At 39.9% G+C, this 15,833-nt stretch overlaps 1 protein-coding gene and 1 pseudogene across 2 annotated transcripts in view; both read right to left on the minus strand.

The window, feature by feature from the left end:
* NFIB (nuclear factor I B) overlaps nt 1-15,833 on the minus strand; it is a 595,118-nt gene that overhangs the window by 551,739 nt on the left and 27,546 nt on the right. The gene's annotated exons all lie outside the window — the stretch shown is intronic.
* Nucleotides 2,172-2,289, minus strand: LOC141124823 (5S ribosomal RNA; annotated as a pseudogene).

Raw genomic sequence — 15,833 nt, forward strand, 5'->3', positions numbered from 1 at the left:
TAAAATCCTTTTCTTTGAAGTACATCACGGGACACAGAGCCACAGTAGTTACTATGTGGGTTATAGGCCACCTTAAGGTGATGGACACTGGCACACCCTAAGACAGAAAATCCACTCCCTATATAACCCCTCCCACTACTGCGAGTACCTCAGTTTTTGTAGCAAAGCAATACACGTGTATACTAGAAAGAGGGGCGGAACCTCTGTGTCCCCTGATGTACTTCAAAGAAAAGGATTTTTCAGGTAAGCTGTTATAAAAAATCCTATTTTCTTATCGTACATCACGGGACACAGAGCCATAATAGTTACTATGCGTGATGTCCCATAGCAATGCCAACGGAGGGGAGGGAGACACAACAGAATTAGTGCAACATGAGACTAGAGGAGTTATACTGCTGCCTACAGCACATTACGCCCAAAGGCTCATGCCTTTTTACATTCACCTGATAAAATCTGGTAAATGTATGGACTGAAGACCAAGTTGAGGCCTTGCAGATTTGAACCATGGAAGTGAGGTGTGGTTTAATATGAAAGGTGCTTAAGGTAATACCATAAGCTTGAACAATCACATGTCAAATCCATTTAGAAATAGTAGATTTTGATGCTGCCTGTCCTCTTTTAGGACCTTAAGGCAACACAAACAAAACATCCGTTTTTCGAATCTGAACAGTCGTTCTTAAATAGATTTTGACTGCTCTCACCACATCAAGAGAATGTAGTGACTTTTCTTCCACAGAACGGGGTTCTGGGAAAAAATGAAGGTAGAACAATATCCTGGTTTAAATGAAAACCTGAGACTACCCTAGGTAGAAAATTAGGATGAGGACACAATACAACCTTATCCTTGTGAATAATTAAATATGGCTCTTTACAAGAAAGAGCAGCCAACTCTGATACCGTTCTTGCAGAAGATATGCTCAAAAGGCTGTTTCTGTAATGCCGACAGGACTAAATTCAAGTTCCAAGGGTTCAGGGGTGACTTAACCGGAGGCTTTAAGCCACGTTACCCCCTGAATAAAGCTACGAACCAAAGAGTGTGAAGCAAGTGGTCGCTGAAAAAATACCAATGAGGCCGAAACCTGGTCCTTGATAGTACTCAAGACCGGCTTTATTTCTAAACCCATCTGTAGAAAGTCAAGGATTCTACTCTATGATATATTTCCTGGGGTGCCAACTCCTGGATTCACACCAGGAGACATATGCCTTCCAAAATCTATAATATATGACTCTGGAGGCCGGGTTCCTTGCATTAACCAGAGTAGACTCCACTGAACCTGACAGCCCAAGCTTCTCCAGAATGTGGGTCTCAATAGCCAAACCATTAAATTTAGCGTTTGTAAAGTAGCATGGAATACCGGACCTTGTGAGAGAAGGTCTGGCCTTGGCGGTAGGGTCCATGGGTCCCCTATCACCATCTTTACGATCTCTGCATACCAAGATTTCCTGGGCCATGCTGGGGGCCACAAGAATCACCGACTTCCCTTCCTACTTGATCCTGTGAAGAAGTCGTGGACACAGGCAGAATAGGAGGGAATGCATAAATCAGTGAGAACCAATTCCATGGGAATAGCAAGGCATCTGTTCCTCATGCTAGCGCATCCTTTGTTCTTGACACAAAGTTGTCGATTTCTTGGTTAAACCTGGACGCAAACAGATATATGGCTTGGATCCCCCATCTTTGACATATTGACATGAAGATATCGGGGTGAAGGAACCATTCTCTCAGGAACAACTGCTGGCGACTCAAGTAGTCCACCTGCCAATTTTCTATTCCTAGAATGAAGACTGCCGATGGGCAAAGTACATTGTTTTCTGCCCAAGATAGGATATGATTCACCTTTCTCTGGGCCGCACAACTTCTTGTGCCCCCTTGGTGATTAATATAGGCCATTGCTGTGGCATTGTCGGATTGAATCCTGGCAGGACAATTCTGAAAACTGAACATTCAGGCCCTCAGGACCAAGTGCTCTGCCTGAATTTCTAGAATGTTAATGGGCAAGGCCATTTCTGATCTGGGCCACTTCTCTTGGACAATTGCCTCTTCCAGGACTGCTCCCCAACCCAAAAAAAGGTTGGCATATGTTGTTACCACTTCCCAGGTAACTGAAGGAAGGATTTTCTCCTAGGCAGACTTTTGGTTTTTAACCATAAACTGAGGCTCCGGCGCACCCAGCCTACAGCACCTGGTATTTCCATGCGGTCTCCCATCCAGGCACTAACCAGGCCTGACCCTGCTTAAGCTCCAAGATCCGGTGAGATCGGAGCTTTCAGGGTGGTGTGGCCGTAGGCTTTGGAGTCAGACACATTGGGAATCTAGAGCTTGAACCCTTTGTTCCAAACCGATAGGATACTGTTTTGTAGCAGTCTCGAATGAAACTGAGCATAAGGAACAGCTCGAATGAAGCCACCATCTTTCCCAACAACCTAATGCAAAGCTGAATAGAAGAATTCATCTTGCTTCGACCACCTGAATCAGTTCCTTTTATGGCGCTGATCTTTGCCTGGGGCAAGAATACCCTTTTCTGGGTGCATTTATGATCAGACCCAAGTATTTTAGCCTTCTTCATGGTTTTAAAGAAGATTTCTTCTAGGTTGAGAATCCGACCTAGATATTCTAGGTAGTTGAATGTGGTGAACATACTTTGGTCTAAGCGGGCTACCGACTGGTCTATGAAGAACAGATCATCTAGGTAAACCATAATCGTTATACCTTGGGCCCTTAATCTGGCTAGAAGAGGGGCCAGAACCTTTGTAAACAACCAAGGTGCAGTAGCTAGACCGAAAAGCAGACCTACACACTGAAAATGAAGATTTTCCACCTTGAAAAGTAGATATTACTAGTGAGTGAGGAAATAGGCACATGTAGGTATGCATCTTTGATGTCGATTGATGCCAGAAGTTCTCCTCCTTGTAGGATGGAGATAACTGATTGGATTGACTCCATGCGAAAAAAGAGTGGTTATATTCAGGAATTGAATTTAGATTTTTGAGATCCAGAATGTCCATTCGGTTTTGGAAAAAAAGGTTTGAACCAAACCCCAACCTCTGCTCTTACATAGGGACCACCATGATCATTTTTTGCCAAAAGATGGTACAATGCTTGAGAGAAAGACCTCTTTTTCTCTGGATCCTTAGGAACGTTTGATCTGAGAAAATGAGGAGACGGGAACACTCGGAACTCCAGATTTTACCTTGGAGCTATTGAGAAAGTCCCCCATCTGTCTCAACACTCTTCCTACCAGATCCTTGAGAACTGCAGAAGAATTCCCCCCATTCAAGTGGGGGGGGGGGGGCGCCTCCTCATAAGGAGGCTTCAGTATTTTGTAGGTTTCCTCCCCCAAGACCTCTTTTGTCCCTGGGGTTGACCCTGAGGATTACCCTTTGAACTTGTGACTGCCTGGAGTTTTTAAAAGGAAAATACATTTACTCCTTTTCTTAAATGGCAAAGGGGTACTTTTTCCACTAGAATTTCTTTGGATGTATTACCCAAATCATCCCCAAATAGCTACCGCAAAAGGAAGACTAGCCAGGAGCTTCTTGCATGGTGCTTAGCGAAGGGCGCAAGGCCTGAAGGATAGAATCTCTCATAGCAACTATTGCAAACATAAAGCTGCTGTTCAGGATAACCTTGAACACCTGTTTACACTGGTCTCTCAACGATTAACCAATTACTATCAGTGCAGGCTGAGACACTCAATCTGCCAGAGAAAAAAGGGTTTTTTTGTTTTTTTTTTAATAATAGGAATTCCAAATTTGTATCCGTTGGATCCCTAAGCATTTGAGCATTGTGTGCCGGACAAGTCAAACTCTTATTCCCAGAGGATATAGCAGCGTTAATTGCTGGTATACCCCACTTTTAGTGAATTTTCTCCACCATAGGATAAAGTGTGAAAAAGGAGGAAAAAATAGGAGGAAAAAAAAAAAAAAAGCTTATCTGGGTGATCCACTAAGATACAAAAAAGCTTTTCCAGCAATTAATGGACAGGAAAGGTATGCACAGCTTGAGGAGGCTTAAATGAACCCAAACACTCAGTTAAGGGTACATAAATGTGGAGTGGACCATTCAGCAAGAAATTGCACCATCAATCTTACAAATTGTGAAAGCTGAACCCCCCCGCATTTGACACCTCAGAAGAGGAGTCATTAGCCTCACCATAGTCCCCTGAGGAAATTCATCTTCTCCTGCTCCTAGTTCCTCAGTTGAGGATCCTGGGTAATGGAAGAGAACCTGTCACATTTTGTCCCACACTGGCATGCGATTAAAGCCGCTAACCTTTTTTTTTTCAATCCCATCATGGCTAAGGAAAAAATACCCTTTAACGACCCTTTAAGTGGGCAGTGACCCCATGTGGCACTGTGATTGGCTGCACAGCAATGACATCATCAAGAACCTGTCCTGTTGGCTCCTGTTCATTGGTTGTTGACTATATTCTGTCTTTTTTAATACATTTTTTAAAATCTTTTAATTTATTTTAATCTAACAAATAGACAAAAATGTAAAACAACAAAAAAAAAACAATTGCCTATCTATCCTTTCTTGTTTGTAACATAAACATTTTTTTATTGTTGTTTATATAGCTAAAGGTCAAATTGCATGTGTATGTATTTTTGCTTTAGCATTATTCTGCATTATTAGCATTATTCTGGTAAAAGTTGTTCAGTATATGTAATATTCCATGTAGATGACATCACACATTACTAGACTTAACAGTAAGTGATTTGGATGACATACAGTACATACATCTATCTATGTTATGTTTCATTCTTTCCTTGAGTATATCTGATGTATCATTGTATTGTAACTGTGATGTTGTTCCATTTTCCTATACAAAGCAACAAAAATATTGAAGCAAAAAATAATTTGTAGCTTTAACAACATTATAATAGTGTATATGGTTTTTAGATTGTATACTGTAAGTATTAATTTTGGGTGTGTATGTTTTATTTTATTAGTCTGAGTCTGCCAACTGCTTATATCAAAGTTCTTCTCCCTGTGAAAGGCACAATGATAGCTCAGCCAGCCGGAGCTAGCTTGGTGTAAACAATGTCACGTGGTCTATATGAAGTAGTGGTGAACATGTGGCTTGGAACCATGGTGACTGGTTCCTAATCACTGTAACCATGCTCACTGTCACTATAGAACTGTAAGAGATCTAACGTCTGACACAGGGGCCCAAGTTCTCCAATAGAACTTTTTAAAGTATTCTAATACAAATGGCAGGCAGGAAAGGAGTTAAGAATACACTTTATGGAAATATCTCTCTTGTCTGTTAGTTTCCCTGTCAGTTTTGTCACCTTTTCTGGCCAATGTAAGAGGCCAATCAGTGGTTTTTTGGTTCTTTGATATTATTGTAGTGAGATCAATTAGTAGGAGTGTTTTCTTTTGCCAGGTATGCAGAATATACCTAACTTTCTTGTGTTTCCCTGCCACTTTGATTATCCACTGGGATTAAAGAAAAGTCCCAGAATTCAGAAGAAGACTTTGGAGAGGCAATTTCTCTTCAGCCGAGTGGCATTCTGGGATGAGGGTAGTGGGAGAGGTCGTTATTTATTAGCTTCTTTTGAGACCTTTTTAACCTGTTGTGAACAAGCACGAGTTATCCGTGTGAAACCGGTCTACCAATGTTCCTGTAACGTCCTGTCTACGTCCTTTGGCACCTTGACAATAAAGTAACTATTCTATAGAAGTTCTTCTATCCATGGTGTGCGACCAATCTTCTTTTTCTTCAGACCTTTTTAACCAGTTTGTTTTTTTGAGAGTATCACTTTACATGTTAAGTTTAGGCTGGGATTAGGGATCACTTGTTATCATGGTATGAGTTAGTTTTAAAGTTTGTGTTAAGGCTAAACACCAAGGTTAGGTTAAGATCATTGGGTTAATTTTTGAGGGTTAGAATGAGTATTAGCATCAGGTAAACAATTAGGTATGATTTAAAATAAAAAAAAACACTTTAATGTGCGTTTGTTCTCAGTGCCTAAATCCCTTCATTTTAACAACTCTGCTGGGCTTCCAGAACTAAAAATATACAAACAACATCTATATTTCTCTAAGGATTTTACCTTTATTTTTATTTCTAAATGCATGCCATAATACAGGCTATTTCACACAAAATGTCAGATGAAAATCGTATAATGTATTCATTATAAATTAGAGAATTTCTTGGAAACTGTTATATATCATAGATTTGAAGATAATCAAGGCATGTTTGATCCATGGTTAAAAGTGGCTTTACTGTGTGTGGTCAGAGGCGGATAAGTGACCAGAAGCTTCCTCTTCAAACAATAGCTATGGCTCTAGTGTTTCTTTTAATTATCACCCTGTTTTCCAGTGGCAGCTAACCACCATTGCAAATTGTACCTTAGAAACCTCAATAAAGGAGCTGTGATACCACTGGCTGGAAGAATAATATGGAGCTTCCTAAGCCACCATGAAATAGCCCACCCATTACAAATGAAAGCCTTTTTGCATTAGCTAGAAAAAGGAGCAGCTGTTAGGAAATTCACCCATATGTATATAAGCTTTCAAGATATTCAAAAGATGTTTTTGAAGTCTTTCACAAAGTAGTTATACAGATTGCATGAAAAGTATGATCAATTGATCTGACAGGGTTAAGCCTACAGAGGTGGGCATAACTTGCACCTTGCTAAATTTTAAAACACCCAATCAAAAAAAAGGGGGAATATCACTTATTACAACTGATTAATGTTCACCTACTGTTCTTACTTAACCACTTGCCGACCAGCCGCTGTCATTATACTGAGGCAGGTCGGCTCTTTCCCATGAAACGGTGTAGCTGTACATTGGTTCCTTTAAGAGGCATAGCAGGTGCACGCGCCTGCTGCATGGTGGGGGACCCAATGCACGTGACCGGCCACCCGCGATCGCGGGGAAGAGAGCCAGAAAGGGGATCTGTCAATGTAAACAGACAGATCCCCATTCTGACAGGGGAGGAGAGAGAGATCGGCTGTTCCTAGCGATTAGGAACAAAGATCTCTCTCCACCTCTAAGTCAGTTCCATCCCCCCACAATTAGAAACACCTCCCAGGGAACATACTTAACCCCTTGATCACCCCTAGTGTTAACCCCTGCCAGTGACATTTACATAGTAATCAGTGCATTTTTATAGCACTGATTGCTGTATAAATGTCAATGGTCCCAAAAAAGCGTCAAAAGTGTCCGATCTGTCCTCCGCAATGTCGCAGTCCCACTAAAAATCGCAGATCGCCGCCATTACTAGTAAAAAATAAATAAATAATAAAAATGCCATAAATCTATTCCCTATTTTGTAGTATCTATAACTTTTGTGCAAAACCAATCAATATATGCTTATTTCGATTTTTTTTACCAAAAATATGTAGAAGAATACATATTGGCCTAAACTGACGAAGAAATTTGTTTTTTTACATTTTTGGGGGGATATTTATTATAACAAAAGTTAAAAAATATTGTTTTTTTTTTTTTTCAGAATTGTCGCTCTTTTTTGTTTATAGCGCAAAAAATAAAAAAACGCAGAGGTGATAAAATACCACCAAAAGAAAGCCCTATTTGTGGGAAAAAAAGGATTTCAATTTTGTTTGGGTACAGTGTCGTACGACCGCACAATTGTCAGCTAAAGCGGTGCAGTGCCGTTTTGCAAAAAATGGCCATGTCATTAAGGGGGGGAAATCTTCCTGTCTGTAAGTGGTTAAAGTGTTTGTAACCCTAAGATAAAAAAAAATGATTGTGTTCCTTTAAGCATGTTATACAGCATAGTGCTCATGCTGTGTAATTTGGCCCCCTGTATCACCTGAAATACCTGGCTGATCCTGCCTGGTTCTGCCCTCCCCTATGTAAACTGACCACGGTTTATCATGGCTGCTGAGCTCTGACACCATAGTCAGTTTACGTGCCTCTGTCATCCGCACCTCTCCTCTGTCCTCCTCTGTCATCCTCTCCCCACTTCCTGCCTGTCAGCCTCCCAATCTGCCCCTCCCTGATAGAATAACAGTGTAAAGTCTCTTCAATCCCCTCTGTTAGATAATGCTATGTTCCCCAGTGTGTGTGGGATTTTGTAAAAAAAAGGCGCTGTGTACCTTATTCCATAGCGCCGATTGGTGCTCGTGTGACCAGCCGGCTCTCTCCTTCTCTCTCCTGCTCCCGGTTGATGTCAGCAGGAGTTCTCGGTCCCTCCCACGGTAGCTCTCACCCTGGGAGGGGAGAGAGCCGTGTGGTCATGTGAGCGGCGATTGGCGCTTTGGAATAAGGTACACAGTGTCTTTTTTTAAAAATCACACACACTGGGGAACATAGCATCATCTAAAAGAGGGGATTGGAGAGACTTTACAAGTGGCTTTACAACTACTTTGGAAAAACAAGAGAAAATGGGACTTGGACTTTTTAGGCACAGTCAACAATAATTTTATACAAAAATTATTTTATTTTAATATAAACATATAAAACCTATATGATCTCTAAAAACCCACATTAATAGTTAGATACATCATATACAATACCGCTACTGTACAGAACCAATTGTAACTACAAGGAAACAAGGAGATGAATCAAGGTCATTCCATAATATAGATGGATCCAAGAGTGTGGCTCAGAGACAGATAGGCGGTGTAGTGATATTCAGATACAATTTGCTCTACATGTTGCACGCTCATTGCGCTTCTTCAGGAACATTTTTTGGATAAAATTATTGTTGAATGTGCCTAAAGAGTCCAAGTCCCATTTTCTCTTGTTTTTCCAAATTTATAGGACGTGGCACTTTGTACTGTCACTGTATCCACAGGACCACTCTGTGACTTGATACAGTTAACTATTTCATTTACAACCACTTTAAAGGAAAAGTAATAGCACAGCGCAGAATGTAAACACACAGCATGTAAAGCCCCCTTTGTACTATAGGATATATATATATATATATATATATATATATATATATATATATATATTAGCAGTTTGAGTTTTTTTTTTTTTAAGTACACTGTTTGTGGCATATGTGTGAATGTAATATTTGAATGTAACATGTGTAATGTAAACATGTAAGATGCTGAAAATAAAGCCAGGTGCCAGGACGATGTGACTGTAGCACACATGTACAGTACTGACCAGCCAATGGCCCAACAGAGACAACATGGAGCCAGAAGAAGTGGCTGAGAAGATAGCAGTAGCATCGGATGTGGAGCTGGCAGGGGTAAGTATGCTGAGCACTCCTGCACATTATGGTAAGACCATACTTCTTCTTTAATCTCCCCATAGCACCCCAATCTGACCCTGAAGATTAATCTTTAGTGGTTTACCTAATTCTAATGCTCAATGTTTAACTTATCTCTTACGTTAAATCCATAAACCCCTGACCATAACATGTCTGGGAATAAAAGAAAAATACATCCTTAGTAAGTATTTCCAATGCAGGTACATGTCTAGAAAAATACAGATTGATCTGCAAGAAATTTGGTAAGCTTGAAACTTCCTGCCTGTGCTGCACTGAAATCCCAAGCATTGTTATCAGCACTGACAAGTTCACCTATGTGAACTACAACCCCCTTATTTTAGGTCATTCTGTAGTCCTAACACTTCCTTCCCTAGGTGACGATAATGCTTCTCTATAGATGCAGTAAATGTTATCACCCTAGGATAGAAAGTGTGTTAATGACAGGATCACAAGGTAACAATAAAGAAAAAAGTCTAAATAAGAAAAGCCAACACATCAATGAACTGGTGAGCTTAAATATTCTTAATTATTTTCATTTAGCCCATTCCCGGGCCCCAACCGTCCCATATTCTGTGGGACTTTTCTGGGTTTCGAACATGATCCTTGTGTCTTGAGATCCAAGCTGCGTCCCAAAACTGCACAGGAACATTTGTCCCAGTGCTCAACTCCCATTCTATGAAGGGAACTGTGGGCAGCCAATCTGATAGATCACGACCTACCAACCTGATCACACTGCCTCAGTCTGATTGGTTGAGCTGGGAAGGCAACGTTACAACTGGCAGACAGGCATTACCTCACTTCGGCACGGCAGGCCATTGCTAGAACTCTGAGTGAAGAAGGACCACTGGTGTTAATTGGGACACCAAGCGTTGGATGAGTAGGAAAGGGGCAGCGAATAGTCAAGGTGAAATGGGTGAAGCAATGGGAGATGTGTGCTAGTTACTACTGTTCTCTGCTCTCTGCATTACTTACCAGTGGCCCCTGCACTCTGCCTTACATACTACTGACCCCTGCACTCTACATTACTTACTACTGACCTCTGAACCCCTGCATGCTACGTTACCCAATACTGACCTCTAAACTCTGCTGCAGACTGTGCATAGTGTAAACAATATTTAGGCTCTGATTCGATTTCACCATGCTTTTTTAAGCCATGACTAAAAGTCAATGCAAATTAGCCATGCAAATCAGCACAGCACACATCTCCTCCATCTCAAAGCTTCCCCTTTTTCCCAAGTTCCAATCTCAGGAGGTATGTTTACCTAGTTACCAGTGAAAACTAAAGTATCAACAAAACTATCGGTAGATACCTTAGACACCAAATGTATTGGCAACTAAAGTTCTGATCCGAGAAGTACCAGGGTCATAATTGCTAAAATATAACTCTATTTTAGCCATATGCAGAAAGCAGTCACATCATACACACATATATAATCCTATTAATCTCAAGACGTCTGCAATCTGGAAAATTAGTATTCAGACTTCCAAATAATTACAAGTAAAAGGGAGATACCCTAACTACCTGTTTATGTCATGATGAGGATAAATAGGTTTAAGAATATATAATCAGCAGCTTTTTTAGTAATAGTCTATATAATTAGGTTAGAATGTTGGATATATTTTGTGAATGTGATTTTAGTCATATGTTTCATGTATCACATCTGACCTCAGCAAGAAGCTCGTTATTATTTTCTGCCTGAATTGCTGCTCAGTCTTGTGTAGGTTAACCTGCTCTAGCATATGTTAATCTCTACACAGCAGTCATCCTGTGAAAGCTCATTATTAGGGTTAAAAATGTAGGCCACAGTTCCAGAAAAGAGGGCTTGATACTGCTTACCAGACGTTCTGATTACAAGATACATGTAACAAGTTAATTGTAAATTCATTTGTTTGACGTGGGCTAATGATGCTGGTGGTTGTGACATTTGTGTGACACATGGCAAGCCATACTAAAACAATGCTCACTTCCTTCTTTCCTTTTTTATATAGGAAAAAGCTGTCATTGTATTGATTTTGTCTGGTATTAAAGCTGTTTATAGGAAGATATCATGTAACAAGGCGAATTGGACACTCATTTTCACTGGATTTATTGAACCAAGTCAGTCAGGAAGAAATTTAAGTCAAGACTGGGAAAATCAATAAAACTTTTCTGCTGTTTTTTTTTTTTTAAGAGACCACTGATGAACAAATAGATTTTATATAAGTTTAATATTTGACACTATCAGATCATACTTGTAAACCTAAAACAAAATTTTACTCCAATAATTTCCTTTACTCAAATGTTAACTTTTATTATTCATCCTTTTTTATATTATGTGCATGCAAAAAAGTCCAAATACCTGGTGATCCTGCCAGTCTCCTTTATGTTTGCCTGCTTCCTCTTATTTTCGTGTCAACGCTAATCACACTAACAGGCATGACCAGTCCCACCTGCAATAGGAGCATGTGTATCCAAGGGGCGAAATAAAGGTTTCAAAATGATCCTTTGAAAATGACGCGTGGGCAGGACGAAACCAGTCAGGTGACCACAGGTAGTAACGTAATTTCCGGCCGGTGAGACGTAGGCCGTTTGGCCACTTCCGGTTCCAGTTTTACATTGTTTTTATCGTTTTAATGTGAGTGGATGACCTGGAATTTTTTATTTTACACAATAAACACACAGAATTATGCTATATAGCTTCTTTTGCCATTTGTATAAATCCCTGAAGGTTCGTTGAGGACAACACCCTTTGTAGCTGGAGATACAACCTGTGGGACTACTAAGCCCAGCCACCCTCTCAAAGCGCATCTGACTTCTGTTATGGGAGTCCTGGATCTCTGGTGAGTGAGAGGGCACACAGAGGGGAGCACAAATTTTGCACTGATGTTTGTTTTGGCACTTGGCACTTTATACTGCACATCCGATTAGGTTGAAGTTGCACTGGAAAAAACTCCTTGGATTCACATGAACTTTATATATTTATTGGTTCACTGGAATTTATGGACTTTATATATTGTCATTTTATATTTGATATGAGTTTTTATGATTTATTTGGTGATATATTAGTATAGTAGTATATGGTAGCGCTCTTATCTTGTTCAAATTTTTAAAGGATTCAATATGTCATGTCAGAAGCTGTCTCCACCCCATCTCCTTAAAGTCTGTGGATGCAATGCTGAATAGTGGTCACATGAACACTTGTAAAATAGGACAAAAAGGTATTTGGAAAGCTTTCTAAAAAAAAATGTATTAATAAGTTTCCAAAACCTTTTTTTAATTGTTTAAAGCCCTTGCAATGCACCCCCCACCCCCACGCACACAATATAAGGGTTAAATGTTATTTTTTGCCTAGCGGTAGGCACCTTACCTTACCTTATTTCTGGCTCCAGTGGTGCAACCGTTCCGACAAAAGCTCCTTTCCATGGACCACCCACAGCCCAGAGAGCCAGAGGGAGAGGAGGTCAGTGGCCAGAGCAGGGGTAAGGTAAATAATGCAGCACTTTCATCCCCCTAGACTTAACAAGCATTTAACCCTTGCAATGTAGGGAAAGGGGGCACTGTAAAGTTCTTTTTTTTTTCCAGTCTTCCGCTGGGCTTTCTAAGTCATATATGTTCTTTTACACCTTAAGCTGGAAATTTGAATACTATTAGATGTCCATTCACCATTGATATTGACACAGGGGTCATGTATAGTAGGCTTCCCATGCTGCCTTGTTGCCCCTTCAACTTCCCCAATTCATTTTTTCAGCTTTGGATAGTTTATGGAAGGGTTAAAGCACATTTCAGTATTTGTTGTGCTTTCTCTGTCCTGCTGAGAAGCTATCCCCTCACAACCTGTCCTGGGGATACGACAGGAATGATATCTTAGTGGTATTGGAACAAGTATCATCATTGTGATATTTCCCCTCTATTCTTACTCTGGTGATAGTTGTAAAATTTTGGATTTCCCATTAATTTCTGTCCCAATAAAAACAGTCACTGATCAAAATAAAGAGAGTGAATAAAAATGAAAACCAGATGGGTTCTAATCCTTCAATATTCTTTTCAAAACCTTACAATGTTTTGGCTTTAGAAATGTTTTAACCTGTTTATTAACCTTTTGTACCTTTTAAGCTTCATAATTATGCATACTCAGTGCACTTAGCAATAGTTGCCAGAGCCTACTGTACTTCATGTTATATTATTTGTAAACCCTCCTTAATAAAGAAAAATCTATATAAGCAACTTTCATAAAAAAATAACAATGTAAAAAAAAATATAAAGTGCTGCAGTGTGCTAAAATGTCCTATAATATTAAAATGAATCAAGTACTTGAAATAAATAAACACATACAAATTCACTTGTCTGTATAAAGCCATATGCAATGATGATCCATCCCTATAAGCTGATATAGTGCTTCAAAAAATAACAAAATTATAATCAAATTACATGAAGCTTAAAAATGGAGTTCATGTATAGTGTTGATATAGCATAATTATCCTAATGCCTCAAGTGCTTTAAATAAATACTGTGTATAGAATAAATGTGAACTTCAGTCCTCCTGGGTACAGTCCTCCATCTTTAATTGGATTGTAGATCACCCCTTTTAATTGACCCCTCACACAAGAAAAGGTCTCATGCACTCAGTAAATAAATATCCTATCGCTTTTGGCCCCTTTAACATTGTCGGACCTTTCAGGTCCGCCTGTCAGTTTTGTCGGCAGACCTGAATGGGCGCTGTTAGTCTATGGAGCGACGGATGTCAGTGGTGACATGTCCGCTGACATCCGACACGGTCCGATCTGCTAAAATCAGACGGATGGCCCTACGTTCACATCCATCCCTGGCGGATCGGATTGGGTGAGATCTGATGAAAACGGACATGCTGTCCGTTTTCGTCCCCACTCTCCATAGCAACCAGCGGAGCTCGACAAGCCCCTCTCCGCTCAGTGAGCAGAAAGGGACCTGTCATTTGCCAACTCAACGGAGATCAATGGAGAGATCTCCTGCTGAGCTGGCGGACTCTGGCGGACATAGTGGCAGCGGATCCGCATGTTGTGAATGAAGCCTTACAGTGCCTTGAAAAATTATTCATACACCTTGAAAGTTTCCAGATTTTGTCATGTTACAACCAAAAACATAAATGTATTTCATTGGGATTTTATGTGATAGACCAACGCAAAGTGGCAAATAATTGTGAAGTGAAAGGAAATAGATAAATGGTTTTCAACAATTTTTACAAATAAATATCTAAAAAGTGTGGCGTGCATTTGTATTCAGCCCCCTTTACTCTGATACCCCTAACTAAAATTTAGTGGAACCAAATGCCTTCATAAGACACCTAATTAGTAAATTAGTGGTAATTTAACCACTTCACGCAAAACGATGTACCTGTATGTCGGTACTTTGACGCTAAATACCAGGGTTATGGCAGCAGCTAGCCAGCAGCTATTTGTTTTTTCTAATGTCAAATTATCGAATAAGATTGTGTAGGTTGCATTGTGTTGATTGCAAATGTGTGTTTTACTAATAGAGCAATTGACAGGATCAAGTGATAAAGCCTAGGCCAGGTGTAGTAGCAACTGAAGTCTACAGTGCAGGAATAGTAACTATATTTCTGCACATAAATATCTTGTAAAATGTATTCACCTAAGACCATTTTGAGAAGTGGGGAAATTACTTAAAGAGGAAGTAAACTGCAGGCTGAGTTATTTTTTTATGACCTGTAAAGTAAAGCCATAATGTGCTAGTATGCATCACATACAAGCACAATATGTGAAACTTAGCTGCAAACAAAGCCCTCCACTGATGCATTGTTAGCGCTGGAAGCTGCATCCATCTTCACTCATTTTCCCTCCAGGTCCGGCCATGTGACCTCATTCCCGTGCATGCATGCGGGAGCCGTTAGTTACGGCACAGGGCTCTGAAGGAATGGCACGAGTGCATATACAGTAAATATCTCCTAAACTGTGCATGTTTACGTGATATTTACAGTACCTATAGGTAAACATAATTATAGGCTTACCTATAGGTACAATTCATCTATGGGAATTTACAAACACTTTAACATAAAATCCCCATTAAAAACAGTATAGGAACATTCTGCTAAGCCATTTAAAAAGAAGTTATGGAGAATCAGCCGGATGCAAGGCAGGGCAGCTGAAGTGAGTAAAAGCTTCTCGGCAGTGCCCATCATCTCAGTCAAAAAAAAAGATGGATTGTTATGTATATATATTTTTTTGAAAATTATTTTTATTGTAATTTTCAATGGTAAGGTACAAAACAGAGCCTCTTGGGCATACCCAGGCTCAGATTGTTATATTTTTGTATTGATTATGGAAAACTCAGTGTGAGAACTGATGCTAGTTGCTAGTTGTAACTATCCTAGTGCCATTATAAAATGGCAGCTGGGACTCAAGTTGGTAAAGTACCCTTTAACACAAGAACAAACATTTTTTTATGTTGCAACAAGTCTTTAGATGTAGTGGCTATATTATTATTTTGTTAGGCTAAGTACAATGCAAGGACAGAACAAATTGTGTTAATCCTGCCAGAAATTGTGGGTCCTTATAGTTTCATGTGAACTGAACTGAAATCTAAAACAATGTAATCTGCCTTCATAACTCTGAAGTCTCACTACTCTCAAGCTACACGCTGCCCCCCATTGTGAGCGT

Source organism: Aquarana catesbeiana, linkage group LG01 (genome assembly GCF_042186555.1).
Source record: "Aquarana catesbeiana isolate 2022-GZ linkage group LG01, ASM4218655v1, whole genome shotgun sequence".
Taxonomy (NCBI): domain Eukaryota; kingdom Metazoa; phylum Chordata; class Amphibia; order Anura; family Ranidae; genus Aquarana; species Aquarana catesbeiana.